At 33.4% G+C, this 14,661-nt stretch overlaps 2 pseudogenes; both read right to left on the bottom strand.

The window, feature by feature from the left end:
• Positions 1-452: 452 nt before the first annotated feature.
• Positions 453-539, bottom strand: LOC129022861 (small nucleolar RNA U3; annotated as a pseudogene).
• A 345-nt stretch (positions 540-884) lies between these two features.
• On the bottom strand, positions 885-971 carry LOC129022863 (small nucleolar RNA U3; annotated as a pseudogene).
• Between the last annotated feature and the right edge of the window lie 13,690 nt (positions 972-14,661).

The raw sequence follows: 14,661 nt of genomic DNA, 5'->3' as shown, positions 1-14,661 counted from the left end.
TTATTGCTGAATAGCAAAAGAAAACCTCATATCTAAAACAACACCTGGTAAAACAATCTATTTCAAAATATTTAGGAATTATGCAATTACATGTAGTAATGGATATTTATTCTGTACTTTATGTAATAACAAACAGCACCTGTGAAGTGAAATGTAAGATTGGACTTTCTAGCTTATTAGTTCTAAATATCAATGTGGCTTGCATTTCTATCAATAATTTTAACTGTATAAATATTATTTTATAAGAATATACTAAATTTTGTACTTGATATTTCTTTACAATTTCCTAGTTGAAAAGATTATCTTCACAAGATTCAAGATTCTTTAAGTGGATAGTGTTACAAAAAAGTGCAAATTGTGTAAGTATAATTTGTAACTTTGTCATCAGAACACTGTCTGACACAGATATGTGCTTATTAATTTTGTTTTAACAAGAAAAAACACTCAGACTGCATCCTCCCAGAGGAAGGGAAGAGCGATCATCAATGGCAAATGGCATTTTCAGTGAAGGAGCACCAAGAGCCAGCTTCACGCTGGTGAGGGAACCCTGCACCTTTTTCTAGTTTCCAATGCTCTACATTAGCAATCCCCAACCTTTTTGGCACCAGGGACCAGTTTTGTGGAAGACAACTTTTCCAAGGACCAGGGTGGGGGTATGGTTTTGGGAAGAAACTGTTTCACCTCAGATCATCAGGCACTGGATTCTCATAAGGATCACGTAACCTAGATCCTTTGCATGTGCAGTTCACAATAGGGTTTAAGCTTCAATGTGAATCTAATGCCACTGCTGATTAAACAGTAAGTGAAACTCAGGCTGTAATGCTCGCTTGCCTGCCATTCACCTCCTGGTTCCTAACAGGCTATGGACGGGTACTGATCTGCTGCCCTGGGATTGGGGACCCCTGCTCTACACATTCAGAGAAACTTCTCTAGTAATGAACTGTAGAAATGATCCCTGAAAGTATTGTCTTATTAATTTTTTTTTTTTTCTTTTTTTTTTTTTTTTTTTCTTTTATTATTATTATTATTATACTTTAGGTTTTATGGTACATGTGCACAATGTGCAGGTAAGTTACATATGTATACATGTGCCATGCTGGTGCGCTGCACCCACCAACTCGTCATCTAGCATTAGGTATATCTCCCAATGCTATCCCTCCCCCCTCCCCCCACCCCACAAATGCAAATCAAAACCACAATGAGATACCATCTCACACCAGTTAGAATGGCAATCATTAAAAAGTCAGGAAACAACAGGTGCTGGAGAGGATGTGGAGAAATAGGAACACTTTTACACTGTTGGTGGGACTGTAAACTAGTTCAACCCTTGTGGAAGTCAGTGTGGCGATTCCTCAGGGATCTAGAACTAGAAATTCCATTCGACCCAGCCATCCCATTACTGGGTATATACCCAAAGGACTATAAATCATGCTGCTATAAAGACACATGCACACGTATGTTTATTGCCGCATTATTCACAATAGCAAAGACTTGGAACCAACCCAAATGTCCAACAATGATAGACTGGATTAAGAAAATGTGTCTTATTAATTTTTGTTGAATAAATCAATATATCCTTATATCTGTGGTTGAACTGTCAGTGAATAATTAAGTACTTGGCATTTTCACTGCTAAATATTATATGCTGTTAGGATACCAAAAAGAATAACATGTGGCCCTTGTTTCCAGTTCAGAGCAAAACCATATAGATATGAAAAGATTTGACGAGAAATAGCTTTTTAAAAATATTAACCAGTATAAATAATAGATGAATTTTACATTTCTTCTATTTTCTTCACATTCATCATTACATTAGTGGTCATTATTATTTATGTTCATGTAAATGAATTAGTTCATGTATCAGATGTAGTCTTTGATTTTAAAAGATTCTCATTGGGCCCTACTAGTTGTAATTCTAGACTGTATGCACAAGTGAAAAATAGTATGTACTATATACAAATAAGTGAAAATAATACTTTCCTGGAAATTCTAAAGTTAGACTTCATAACTGAGGGTGCTTGGGGTAAGGCTTAGTCCAGCTCATTCTTAGATGAAGAATATTGAACTTGTAGGTCGAAGAGAAATATTTCAAACTTTGGTAGCCTAGAAGTAAAGCAGGCCAAAGAACTTTATTTTTCTATCTTTTTAACTTAAATTCCAAACCTGGATTTGATCACTTTGATGTGAGCAGAGATCAAGTATTTATATAGCAAGCAAAAGAAATCAAGAGTAATTTGCCCATGTGCTGAGGACCCCACCTGTGCCAAGTGTTCCTTGGATTAAGGATGGAGGGGAAGAGGTTGTTGTTCAGGTAGTTGCACCCACAATTCATGGACTAATGCACCTTGCTGGGTAAATATCTGAGGAGAGCCAATTATTAGAAATGAACTGTGACTATTGATTACCCATGGTGATTAATTACTCATGGTGACCCATATAAAGTTTTAAAACCTATTCAACTACAGCAGCACTTTTTCTCCTTAAAGACAGTGTTGCATGGTGGACAGGGTGGATGGAGAGGAGCCACAAGTTTTCCTTTGAACTGTGGTCCTCAATCGTTTTTTTCTAACCCAAAACTTGAGCATCTGACACATGGCCATCAGTGAAAATGAATTGCAGTGGCAGTAGTTTCTAGTAGGGAAGAAATTATACTCTCTCAGGAGAGTGAATCAGATTCTGAGGGAGGTGTATGTAATTTGAAAAAATTCCTTCCTGCCGGGGGGATTCTGATGTACCATGCCTCCCTCTAATTTAGTAGGAATCCTGCCTTAATTTTGTCCACAGTAACAAAAAATAAAAAATAAAAAAAATAAAAATTCCAACATAGGGAGGGTGGAGAACATAAATAAAATCCCTATTGTCATATTCTGAGTTATCCTGGATACTAAAACTGAGATGAATGTACACATATAAAAAAATAACGGGATGGAGGAAAAACATAACTAAAATGGAAAAGTAAATAATAGCCTGACCATATATGGTCTAACAAATACCAGACTGTGGGAGTTATGTTGGCATTTGTCAGTAACCAGTGTACAGATTACTGAACAAGTCAGTGTGATTTCTGTCATATGTGACAGGTTAATCAAGAAGACTCTATGAGAAATTGGATGATTCTGTGAAGTATATATAAAGATTTTTGATTTATTCGGTGGCACCATTGATTTCTTTAAGATATTCTCACAATTTTTTGGTTAAATTATATTTGTCTGTTTTGATCATTAAAATATTTTATAAGGATATTTTCCCCTTTTAAAGTTAGGAAAGTGCCAGTAAAAATCATACAAGTATATTTGACAGTAATTCAATAGTTTGTATAACTTTTCATTCTGCAATAAAGTGGTAATATGCAGATATTGTAGAACTGCCCCAGGGAAAAGTTTGTAATACTAGGAGATTTCTGTGCTCATTTGGATTTATCCTGAGGAATAAAATCGAATCATTGTGAAATATCAGACAATTCACTGAATGATTTCATCTTACTATTTCATCTTACCTCACCAGAGCATTTCATCCAATTCTTGGCTGATATTATTATTTGAGTGACATTGAGAAGGGAAATGAAATAAATTCCTTTTTGTATATTTATGGACTAGATAAGACAGGTCTCTGAGAAAAATAAGAAATTTTGAAAACTACAGCTATGTATACATTAAAATGCCAACATTCTGGAAATAACACACCTCACATTGGAGACTTTCTTAAAAGTCTACATCATTTAAATCTCTAAATATTTATGGTAACTTATTAGTAATTACCACATAGTAAGCTTTCATTCTTATAGTTTTTATTTTGCTTTTTAATCATTCAATTCAGAGCACATTCTGGTTACAGGCACTATTGCATTCTTACAGTACAAAGATGATTGATGTTTATTAAATATCTCAGAGGTACCATAAAAATTAAGTTCTCTGTGTCATCAAAGAAACATAAAACTGTGTTTAAAATAATTATGTAAAATATGCTTTATTTTTATTTTTTATTTTGAAAATTACAATTTTTATAAGATACTTAACTGGAATTCTCTACTACTTGACTATATCATATAATGCAATATGCTATGCTGATTTGAATTACTGTATATGTTCTTATTAGTTACTTTTTAGTCCAAAATGACTTTGATCTTGCAGATTGCTAACAGAACAAAATGTGAGGTATTCACTTTGAAATAAGAGAATGGAGGTTAGTAAGACTAGTGTAGATCTTATAATGAATTGAATAAATATTCATAAAAACTCAATAAATGTTATATTGCATGATTCTAGAAATGTTTTATATATATAACTAAAAGGAATGTAAGTTTATCATATTTTATGGTGATTTCTTTCCTTTTAAATATATAAAACCTCCTTTACTCATTTCAGAAACAAGGCATAAATGTAATCATATATTTGTGCCATTGAAGATTGGTAACATATCAAGGGGAAAAAATCTTGTTAAAACTCTTTTTTTTTTTTTGAGACGGAGTCTCACTCTGTCTCCCAGGCTGGAGTGCGGTGCAGTGGAGTGATCTCTGCTCACTGCAAGCTCTGCCTCCCAGGTTCATACCATTCTCCTGCCTCAGGCTCCCGAGTAGCTGGGACTACAGGTACCCGCCACCACTCCTGGCTAACTTTTTTTTTTTTGTATTTTTAGTAGAGATGGGGTTTCCCATGTTAGCCAGGATGGTCTCGATCTCCTGACCTTGTGATCTCCCTGCCTGGCCTCCCAAAGTGCTGGGATTGCAGGCGTGAGCCACCGCGCCCAGCCGTAAAACACATTCTTTAAGGGAACCGTTAATATATCCTTCACACCACGTACTAAAATCTGGTTAGCAATAATTGGGTGTGGTTTGTTTGGCAATATCTGGGGGATTAAAAAAATGCTTCATGAAAGTATCTGAAGAACTAGCATTAAATGGATGACTTCATAATGTGGAATGAAAACTATCGACATTTTCTACAAAATTAAACCTAGTTATACACCAGTACATATAAATCACAGCTTTTCTCTCAACTTAGGCTAAATTATGCTTTGGAAACAGGCAACCCTGAAATCTTAGTCGATCAGCACACCAAACTTTATTTCTTGTCTTACTGTTTAACATGGGCTGGCTTTTCCTTTGCTCTATTTCGTCTTCTCTGGAGCACCCAGCCTGGCTCAGTAGTTCTCTCTGGGATACTGCTGGTCTCAAGGCAGAGGAGAAAAAAATGGCAAACCATGACCTTTAAACTTTAAGGTTCAGCTCAGAAGAAACACACATCTTTTCTGTGTATTTCATGTTTGTGTCTGAGTTAAATAGCTTGGGGATGAATAATCCTCCCACAGTTAGAGTCATTGGTGGGGAAAAGCAATAAATATTTTAAGCAATAATACAATCTAATATATATATTTCTCATTAATCTTCATTAAGGAGTTGATAAGCAATTATTACTCCAGGTATGGTTAAATATGATTTAAATCATATTAATATGTAATTTCATTTTTTGAGTCTTATGCTTTTACTGCCTAACTAGTACACAGCTGATTAAAACAATTTTTTTTCTTATTGCAGAAAACTCTAGAACCCTATATATATATAGCTACCCCAAGTGTATTTTGTTCAAGAAATGTTTAATACCACTCATATATTTATGAATATGACAGAGTTCCTGTCCCCCAGAAGCTCAGAGTTTAGTTGATGAAATAGATAATAATGCTGAATATTATGATAATAATAAAATGGAAACATGATTTATTTATTGAATATTATTTTTAAAATATTATAAAATGTGCTTTATGTAGATTTTCTCATTTAATACAACAGTACTACCTGAGAGCTATCAATATTTTTGTTCCTGTTTACAAATGAAGAAACAGGCTTAGGATTATTAAGTAACATGCCCAAGTTCATGTAGGTATGGGCAACTCAAACTACGTTATCTGCTCTAAAGCCTAAACTCTCTTCAGAGACACTGTCAGCTCCTATTTTTAGTTCTCTAAAAATGTCCTATTTTCATTCTGTGTGATCCTGAAGTTATTGTCTACTCTGCGTTCAGTGTCTGGGTTTTTGACAAGATTGAGGGCTATTTTCTATTTTGATTTGATGAGAACCTTCTCTTTTAAGGTCAAAGCTGAAATGTACATTTCACTGGGCAAGACGTGGGAGATGTATCACCCCCTGTGTATCTTTACTCAAATTTTTCAGTGGTAGCAATTTAGAACTCTTTCACCATTTATCCACTTCAAAGTGGTATTGGCTATTGTTGCATAGAGTGTTATCTACTTGTCTAATTAATAAAACAATTGTATACTTTTCTGTTGGTCTTTGTCAAGTGCTCATGCTGTGGATTACTGATCAAAACTGAAAATCTCAACACTATTTTTATAAATTGATGGCTTGAGGGCCATAATAATTGCCTTTATATATTTTTTAAAAGTTGAAGTATATTTTTCTGTCTAATTATAGAGAGTAAATTAGGAGGTAGCTACAAGAAGCCAAATCTTAAATATATGAAAGTTTTTGTTTTAATATAAGCTTTTTGCCAGAAAAAATGAACACTTTTGGAGGTGGAGAGTTTTTTTGGTCTGTTTTGTCATTGTAGATGTCAAGTAGCATCTAGATATCTACATTGTAGAGGTATCATGGAGGTAATTCTAGCATTAGACAAAACTCAAGATGTCAGCAGTCTTTGCTTGCAGACTCTGTTTTTCATTCCTGAAGCAAAACTCAGATCCCATGCCCTTACTCTCCTAAGGCAAATTTACTTACCAAACACAAATGAATAATGGAGATTTTAATGAAGATTTCTTGGGATGAGAAAGGAGAAAATGTATGTTACCAGCCACATAGCAAGGAACTTTATGAAATTTTCATTACATACTTTGTTTTTCCAAATCCTTTCCTCAGCTTTCATCTGCCAGGGTGTTTTCAGCTCTGTGCCTTCCATCCTTATTCATTCAGGCTCCTTAATTTTCATGGATCTCATTCTTCTCAACTGAATGTCAACAAATATTCTCTGCACGACTCTATCCCCCTTTTGAAATCAGAGCAATGTAGCTCTTTATTTCTCCAATCATGTATATTTCTAGTCTCTTCACCCTGCTCTACTAACAAAGCACTCACTGGCTAACTATATCCACTCTTTCTTGAACTTGGGGAATTATTAAAAATAACTATAACTTTCTCCATGATATGAATACATATATGCATACTTACATATAGCTTGAGATTAGAATGTCTTAAACATTGATGAAGATACCATTTGGATTAAGAAGACTGCAAGTACAAAAAACATTATTTCTGCTGTCAATAAGCTTAAAATTTTGCATATATATATAATTTTTTGTATTTGGACTGAATAATGCATGCAAAGAAGGAAACCAGAGATTTGACACTAGCATTCCATTAACATCTTGTCACAAATATAGCATATATTTTTTAAAGAAAATCAGTTAAGATGTACCTTGCTTTTTTTTTTTTTAAGTTCAATATAACCAAGGTTCCTGGAAGTCACAAATAAAAATGCATGTAGAGAAAACTGGACTCCTTTTTCTCTTGTTTGTATTTAACACAGGATAACATGGCTCTTACTACATCCTTTGTGGTAACAAGTTCTTGGTATTTTGGTAGCTGCTGAAGCTGCCTCACTTTTTCCTTCTCTTCTCCCTCTGTTCTTCCAAAGTTCTTAATTGAAGGACAAACCTGCAAGGCCACAGAGAAATGGTTTCTGTAAGTAATTTATACTCCAAGAATTCTGAATTGCACGGATGAGTTAGACACCCCAAGGAATGAAAAAAACTTCGCAGAAAGTCAGAGAAAATGAAATGTTTAGAGAGAAAGAGTATGTGAGTTGGATTTCAAGGGAAAAAGTGAAGATAGAAGATTCTGCCTTCCCTCTTGCTCTTTCAAGCTCTTTTAAATATACATTAACAATTCTTGGTTTTACCTTATAATATTGGGGCAAAGTCGTAGCCATTAAAAAAAAAAAGCCCGCAATTTCCTTTGAAAAGCAGTGCCACTTTTAATTTTAAAACATCTCATGTTTGTGTTTATATGAAGTATTGAATGTATCCTACAGTTTCTTATGAATCTTGTAAATCTACCAGTCTGATGTTTTTCTACCTCAAGATTCACGCGGTAATGTGCAAAAAAGCATAATGAAGTAGTTTTATTTAAACAGGAAAGTATTATGATATTTGCAAAGTGACAGAATTAAAAAATAATAACATGACTCCTAAAATTTAGATGTCCTCTCATTTGTTTCATATTTCACGAAATGAAAATACCCCAGAAATGCCATGGGATAATGTTCTATCCCCTGAAAACTATTATATATGACCTTCATACAATAGATGTATAATCTTCATTCTTTAATTTTTAGTATATCCACAATTGTATTATTTTGCTCTCTTATATATAGATTTATTTTATTTTCCATTGTAGAAACTTACCTCCTTAGCCTTTAGGCATTTTGGGAACATGTGGTTTCATTAAACTGTGTTTATTATAAATCTGTCCATGGTAGTCAATATTTTTGTTACCTTGTGACATTCTCATTTTCTTTTCTAATTAGATGGTAAACTATTCAAAATCAAAATAAAAACTCATACAAAATACTACCATTCTAGCTTATTTATTTTTTAAACCAGGGGTGAGGTGCTAAATAAATTATTAATTTGTTTAGGACATACAAGTGAGCTCAATAGACTTAAAAATAAACTGGAAGGGTCGATGTTGATAGTAAATAACAGCGCTAAGCAATCTTAATTTTATAAAACTTAAGGAAATAAAGTGCACCCTTTTAATTCTTTAGTAACTTACATTGCTACAAAATTGTAATGAGTTAGGGAATCCCAGTACAGATTCTTAGAACATTTTAGGATTAAAGAAGAGATTTTGTCTGCAATAAGGAATGTCTCATGTTAGTGTTTTATGGTATTTTTATATTGTAAATTCACTGCTTTTAGTGTTCTATATATGCAATGCAAATATCAACAGTTAAATATAGATTTCATGGTTAATTTCTTCAGTAAAACATCAGTGTCCCAAACTCTGAGGGACTGAAATACTTTGGATAAATTTATTTTCTATGTATTTGAGGCTTAGTAATTATGATGATATCTAAAACTGTTATATGCATTTAAATCTATTTGATACATGATTAAATTTTGAATTCTTTTTCATTTTGGAGTATATTGAACATAAATTGATATTTAATTTGAGTCTTAAACACACTGCAAACATTCCACTTTATTTGGTACTTTTGAAACTTTTAGATATAAATCTAGATTGGCTTAGGCCTGTGAACCCATTGGTGAGGGCTCGATACCGTCTCTGGCTTTAAATCTTTGTAAGTAATTGTTTAACATAAAAATTATTGAAACTTTTTTAGTGATTGACTGCTAGGTAGACTGAGCAGATACCATAAAAATGAATCTGTTTTAACTAAATTATAAGATATTAAGAAATTATGTATATTTGCATTCAGAGTGCCTGCCACATAATATGTGTTACAATAATTTGTTAACAAAATAAGCACATGAATGCATCAGTAAAACAAACCTATTCTGTAGAAATACTTTAACCATTTTTCTTCCTTGCCATTTTCAAGTCATTTATAGATATTTCTTTTAGGTAATTGCTGTAATTTTTTTATACATACATTTTGCCTTTTATTAAAAGTATATTGCTTTGCTATGTTGCTTATTTTTAAACTACAATATAGGGTATGTGATTACTATACAGTTTTATAGTTTATTTTGTTGTGCATTTATTCATTTACTCAGAATGCATTATTTTCTACATGCCTGACCCTTTGCTAGGAGGAAAAGATACAAAGATAAATAAGACATACTCTCAATTAATGAGGGAAACGGAAAGCTACATATTTTAAAACAATCTGTAATATACATGTGATGTAAAACCTAGAGTATGTTTTGGGGTATCAGAGGAAGAGTTTCTTTATGGAATAGGGAGTCTGAGGAAGATGAGTAGAAATTTCCTAGAAAAAATGGAAGACAAAGAATAAATCCCAGCTTCTGAGGACTGAGTAAGCACAAACATGGAGATAAGCAAAAAAGTAGACATGATGGACGCTGTAAAGAATCAGGTCTAAGTTTGAAGGAGGAAGCATAAATATAAGAGGCTTGAAAGAGGTAAAGATACCCCGGAGTTCCAAGAGAATATTGGAGAAGGAAGCCCAAGTGGAGACTTGTCTCTTTATATAAACTATGGACCCAGGGTGTTCAGAGAGATTTGCCTCAGACATAGCCTAGGAGAATGACATGAAATGTTCTGTAGAATACTGGAGAGGTTCTGTTCTTCTAGCTTTATCATATTTCTATATCTTCTAATTACAAAATTTAATGAAATTTTAATCTTTTGATATAAATTCAAAAGGAGTTACATGCATAGCAAAGAGAGCCCTCCCCAACCCTTCCCTCTTTCTTGTATAGTTTGACATTCCTCTCAGCCTTCACATGAATTCAAATTCTGGTGTTCATCTAAGTTGGCAAGAGCATGGGAAGCAAGGGAGTGTGCAGGTGGAATGGTGGTGGGGGCACTGTTTTTCATAATTACATGTTAATATGCTTTGTCTTGTTAGCTTTGGAGGATTTACATCACTGTGGAGCTCTTACGTTGGAGTATTTACACCTCATTGCAGCTTTACAACTACCTTTATCTCTTACTGTTTTTCTTGCTTCCTGCTGGGAACCTACTGTGAAGTACAGTTGACTCTTTAGCTGCATGAGTTTGAACTAGGCTGGTCCACTTTTAGGTAGATTTTATTCCACCTCTGCCATATCTCTGAGACAGCAAGACCAATCCCTCTTCTTCCTTCTCATCCTCAGCCTACTCAACGCAAAGACAATAAGGATAAAGACTTTTATGATAATTCACTTCCATTTGATAAATAATAAATATATTTTATCTTCCTTACAATTTTCTTAACACTTTCTTTAGCTTACTTTATTATAAGAATATATTATACACTACATACACAAAATGTGTGTAAATTGACTATGTTATTGGTAAGTCAACAGTAAGCTATCATCAGTTAAGTTTTTGGGAAGTCAAAATTATATGCGAGTTTTTTACTGCACTGTGAGTGGTGGGGCTCGGTGCCTGCAGCCCTTGCATTGTTCAATGGCCAACTGTTAGTGTCTAATGAAATACTGAAAACTACTTGTTACAATAATGAATTCATACATAGATGAATACATGAAATAATACTGTTTATTTTCCAAGTCCTGGAAAATTTTAGACTAGAACATAAGCTTCTAATTCCCTGCCCACTTTTATTCTCACTCTAGTTATGAGTTTTCTTTTCTTTTTTTCTTTTGCAATTGTGAACAGTTTATTATTTTCTATACTTTGGAACCACTTGTAAATTATCCCAGTTCTTTTCCTTGAGTTCTCATATTCTCTCTTTTTTAAAAAATTTATTTAAGCTCTGGGATACATGTGCAGAACGTGCAGGTTTGTTACATAGGTATACACATGCCATGGTGGTTTGCTGCACCCATCAACCCATCATTTACAGTAGGTATTTCTCCTAATGCTATCCCTCCCCTAGCCCCCCACCTCCCGACAGGCCCTGGTGTGTGATGTTCCCCTCCCTGTGTCCATGGGTCCTCATTGTTCAGCTCCCACTTATGAGTGAGAACATGCAGTGTTCGGTTTTCTGTTCCTGTGTTAGTTTGCTGAGAATGATGGTTTCCAGCTTCATCCATGTCCCTGCAAAGGACATGAACTCATCCTTTTTTATGGCTATATCATATTACGTGGTGTATATGTGCCACATTTTCTTTATTCAGTCTGTCATTGATGGGCATTTGGGTTGGTTCCAAGTGTTTGCTATTGTGAACAGTGCCGCAATAAACATACGTGTGCATGGGTCTCTATAGTAGAATGATTTATAATCCTTTGGGTATATACCCAGTAATGGGATTGCTCGGTCAGAAGGTATTTCTGGTTCTAGATCTTTGAGGAATCACCACACTGTCTTCCACAATGGTTGAACTAATTTACAGTCCCACCAACAGTGTAAAAGCATTCCTATTTCTCCATATCCTCTCCAGCATCTGTTGTTTCCTGGCTTTTTAATGATCACAATTCTAATTGGCATGAGATGATATCTCATTGTAGTTTTGATTTGCATTTCTCTAATAACCAGCGATGGTGAGCTTGTTTTCATATGTTTATTGAGTGCAGAAATGTCTTCTTTTGAGAAGTTTTCTTCACTCACTTTTTGAGGGGGTTGTTTGTTTTTTTCTTGTAAATTTGTTTAAGTTCCTTTTAGATTCTGGATATTAGCCCTTTGTCAGATGGATAGATTGCAAAAATTTTCTCCCATTTTGTAGGTTGCCTGTTCACTCTGATGATAGTTTATTTTGCTGTGCAGAAGCTCTTTAATTAGATCCCATTTGTCAATTTTGGCCATCGTTGCCATTGCTTTTGATATTTTAGTCATGAAGTCTTTGCCCATGCGTATATATTCTTTGTGAAATTATCAGCTTGTTTATACATTTCTGATTATGAGTGAATCTAGGTATTCTTACATGCCTAGTAAACATTTAGTTTTATTCTCTGTAAACTATTCATGTCCTTTATATATTCTTCAAATTCTTCCATTCTTTGTCTTCCTCTTTTTTTCTTTTGCTTTTCTCACTTTATGGACTTTAAAAGTTTATATGTTAAGGAACTTAATCTTTTGCCAAATATATTTTCCTAGTTCGTGTTTAGTATTTTGAATTTTCTTATGATATTTTTACTTTTGTGGAATGAAATTTGTCAATCTTTTCTTTTGTAGATTCTGGATGTTAAAGCCTCACTATATTGAAGGTAGGCTCTTCAAAAGACAACTAGAAAAGATATATTAATCAAGTTAAGTTAACCTACTTAGTTGAATTAATGCAGTAAGGCAGAATGCTAACTTGACAGAGTAAAGTAGTATTTCAAAATGTGGAAACTAGGGCAGAGTAATTTATAGGGAGTGCTAGAATGGGTGAATTACGGTGGGTCATTCAGGAGGAGATTTGCCTGAGATTGGGCAAAGTATATGACAAAAAATTGCTTTGGATTGATGGGCATAGCAAAATGAGGATCTTAAAGTGAGCCTTGGGAAACAAGCTGTCGGTCTTGATAAGTAAGTTCACAGTCTTATATTTTAGGAGCTCCTATTTCCTGGAGAAAGAAGCTAAGATATTTTTGCCTGGTCTAAATATTGTTTAGTACAGAAACAGTAAATTATGTCTATCTATGTTGTTTAATACAAGGATAGAGAATTATGTTAGGTTCACTTCTCAGTTATGAAGAAATTCTCCTGTAATATCTTTATTACTTTTATAATTATTTTTTATACCTGACTCTTTCTTGTTAATATTAATGTAGTTTATTTTGGTGAATTGTGTAAGATTTGTATATCTATCTTTGTTTTTGCAAAATGGCTATCTGGTATTTTGGTACTGTTTATTGAATAATAATGAATGTTTCTTCAATGATTTAAAATATCATCTTTATGAAATATGATTTTTTTCTACATAGTTGGCTCTTTCTGTATTTTTACTTCTATTTCACTGACCGGCCTTTGCATGCATTACTATGCCACTATTTAAATTATGAAAGCTTTGTATGTTTTGAAATTTGCAAGCAGTCATTCTGTCTCATTGCACTTCCTTTTCAGAGATTATTCTGGCTATTCCTAGCACTTTATTTTTCCACATGAACTTTGGGATCAGCTGTTATTTTAAACAAAATTTTAGAATAGAATTACAATATTGTCTGTTATTTTTTAAGAAAAATATTACTTGATATATGTTGTGGAAATGGGTTAGTTTAGAAATCAGTTTAGAAGAAATTGTTTAATTTTTCACAAGAAATGATAGCGTCTAAGACCTTATATACTCTTCAGAGTGCCTTGATATGTTCTTTATATAATACTGGCATAATTCCTTAAAACTTTAAATCTAGCTTTAATGCCTTTTAATTTTGGCATAGAAATGAGGGCTTCTCTATAGCTATAGCTATATATTCAAATTCATTATGATTTCACTAATCGAAACTATTAAATTTATGTCAATTTTTTATCCTACTGTGGTTAGTAATTCTCTCATTGCTCATGTAGTTTTTCACTTTACACTTTTGATTTTGAAGAAGCACCATTGTTTCGTCAGCAAATAGTGTTTTACATCACTTCACATACCTTTATTTTCTTGTCTAATTTAATTGGCTAGTACCTTAAATACAACACTAAATAACAACAATGATAGTGGGCATTGACTTGTTCTCAAATTCTTTAGGAATGAGTCTAGATTTTTCTCATTAAGCGTAAAACTGACTTTTAGGCACCATATCAGTGTTTTATAAAGTTAAGAATTTTTGTATTCCTGTTTCAATATCTTGTAACTTGACCAAGTAATGTCTTCAGCAGAAAGTTTCAGGTATATTTTCTCTCCTGTATGTCTTTTTTAATATTACTGGATTCGAATCATCTTTTATTTCACAGTACTATTTTTGAAGTATAAGTTGTAATTTTTTTATCTTCTGTGCATTTGGTTATATTTGAGAACTCCAAGAATATCTATGTTGAGTTGGTTTTACATATCTTTTACATAGCTTTTTTTCTGTTTCTTTTAATTATTTATTTGCTTAATTTTTTCAGTTATGACCATTTTGTACTTTCTTCAGCATTTATTCTT

This window comes from Pongo pygmaeus, chromosome 1, assembly GCF_028885625.2.
Source record: "Pongo pygmaeus isolate AG05252 chromosome 1, NHGRI_mPonPyg2-v2.0_pri, whole genome shotgun sequence".
Classification (NCBI taxonomy): Eukaryota; Metazoa; Chordata; class Mammalia; order Primates; family Hominidae; genus Pongo; species Pongo pygmaeus.
This window is presented reverse-complemented; position numbering and strand designations above follow the sequence as displayed.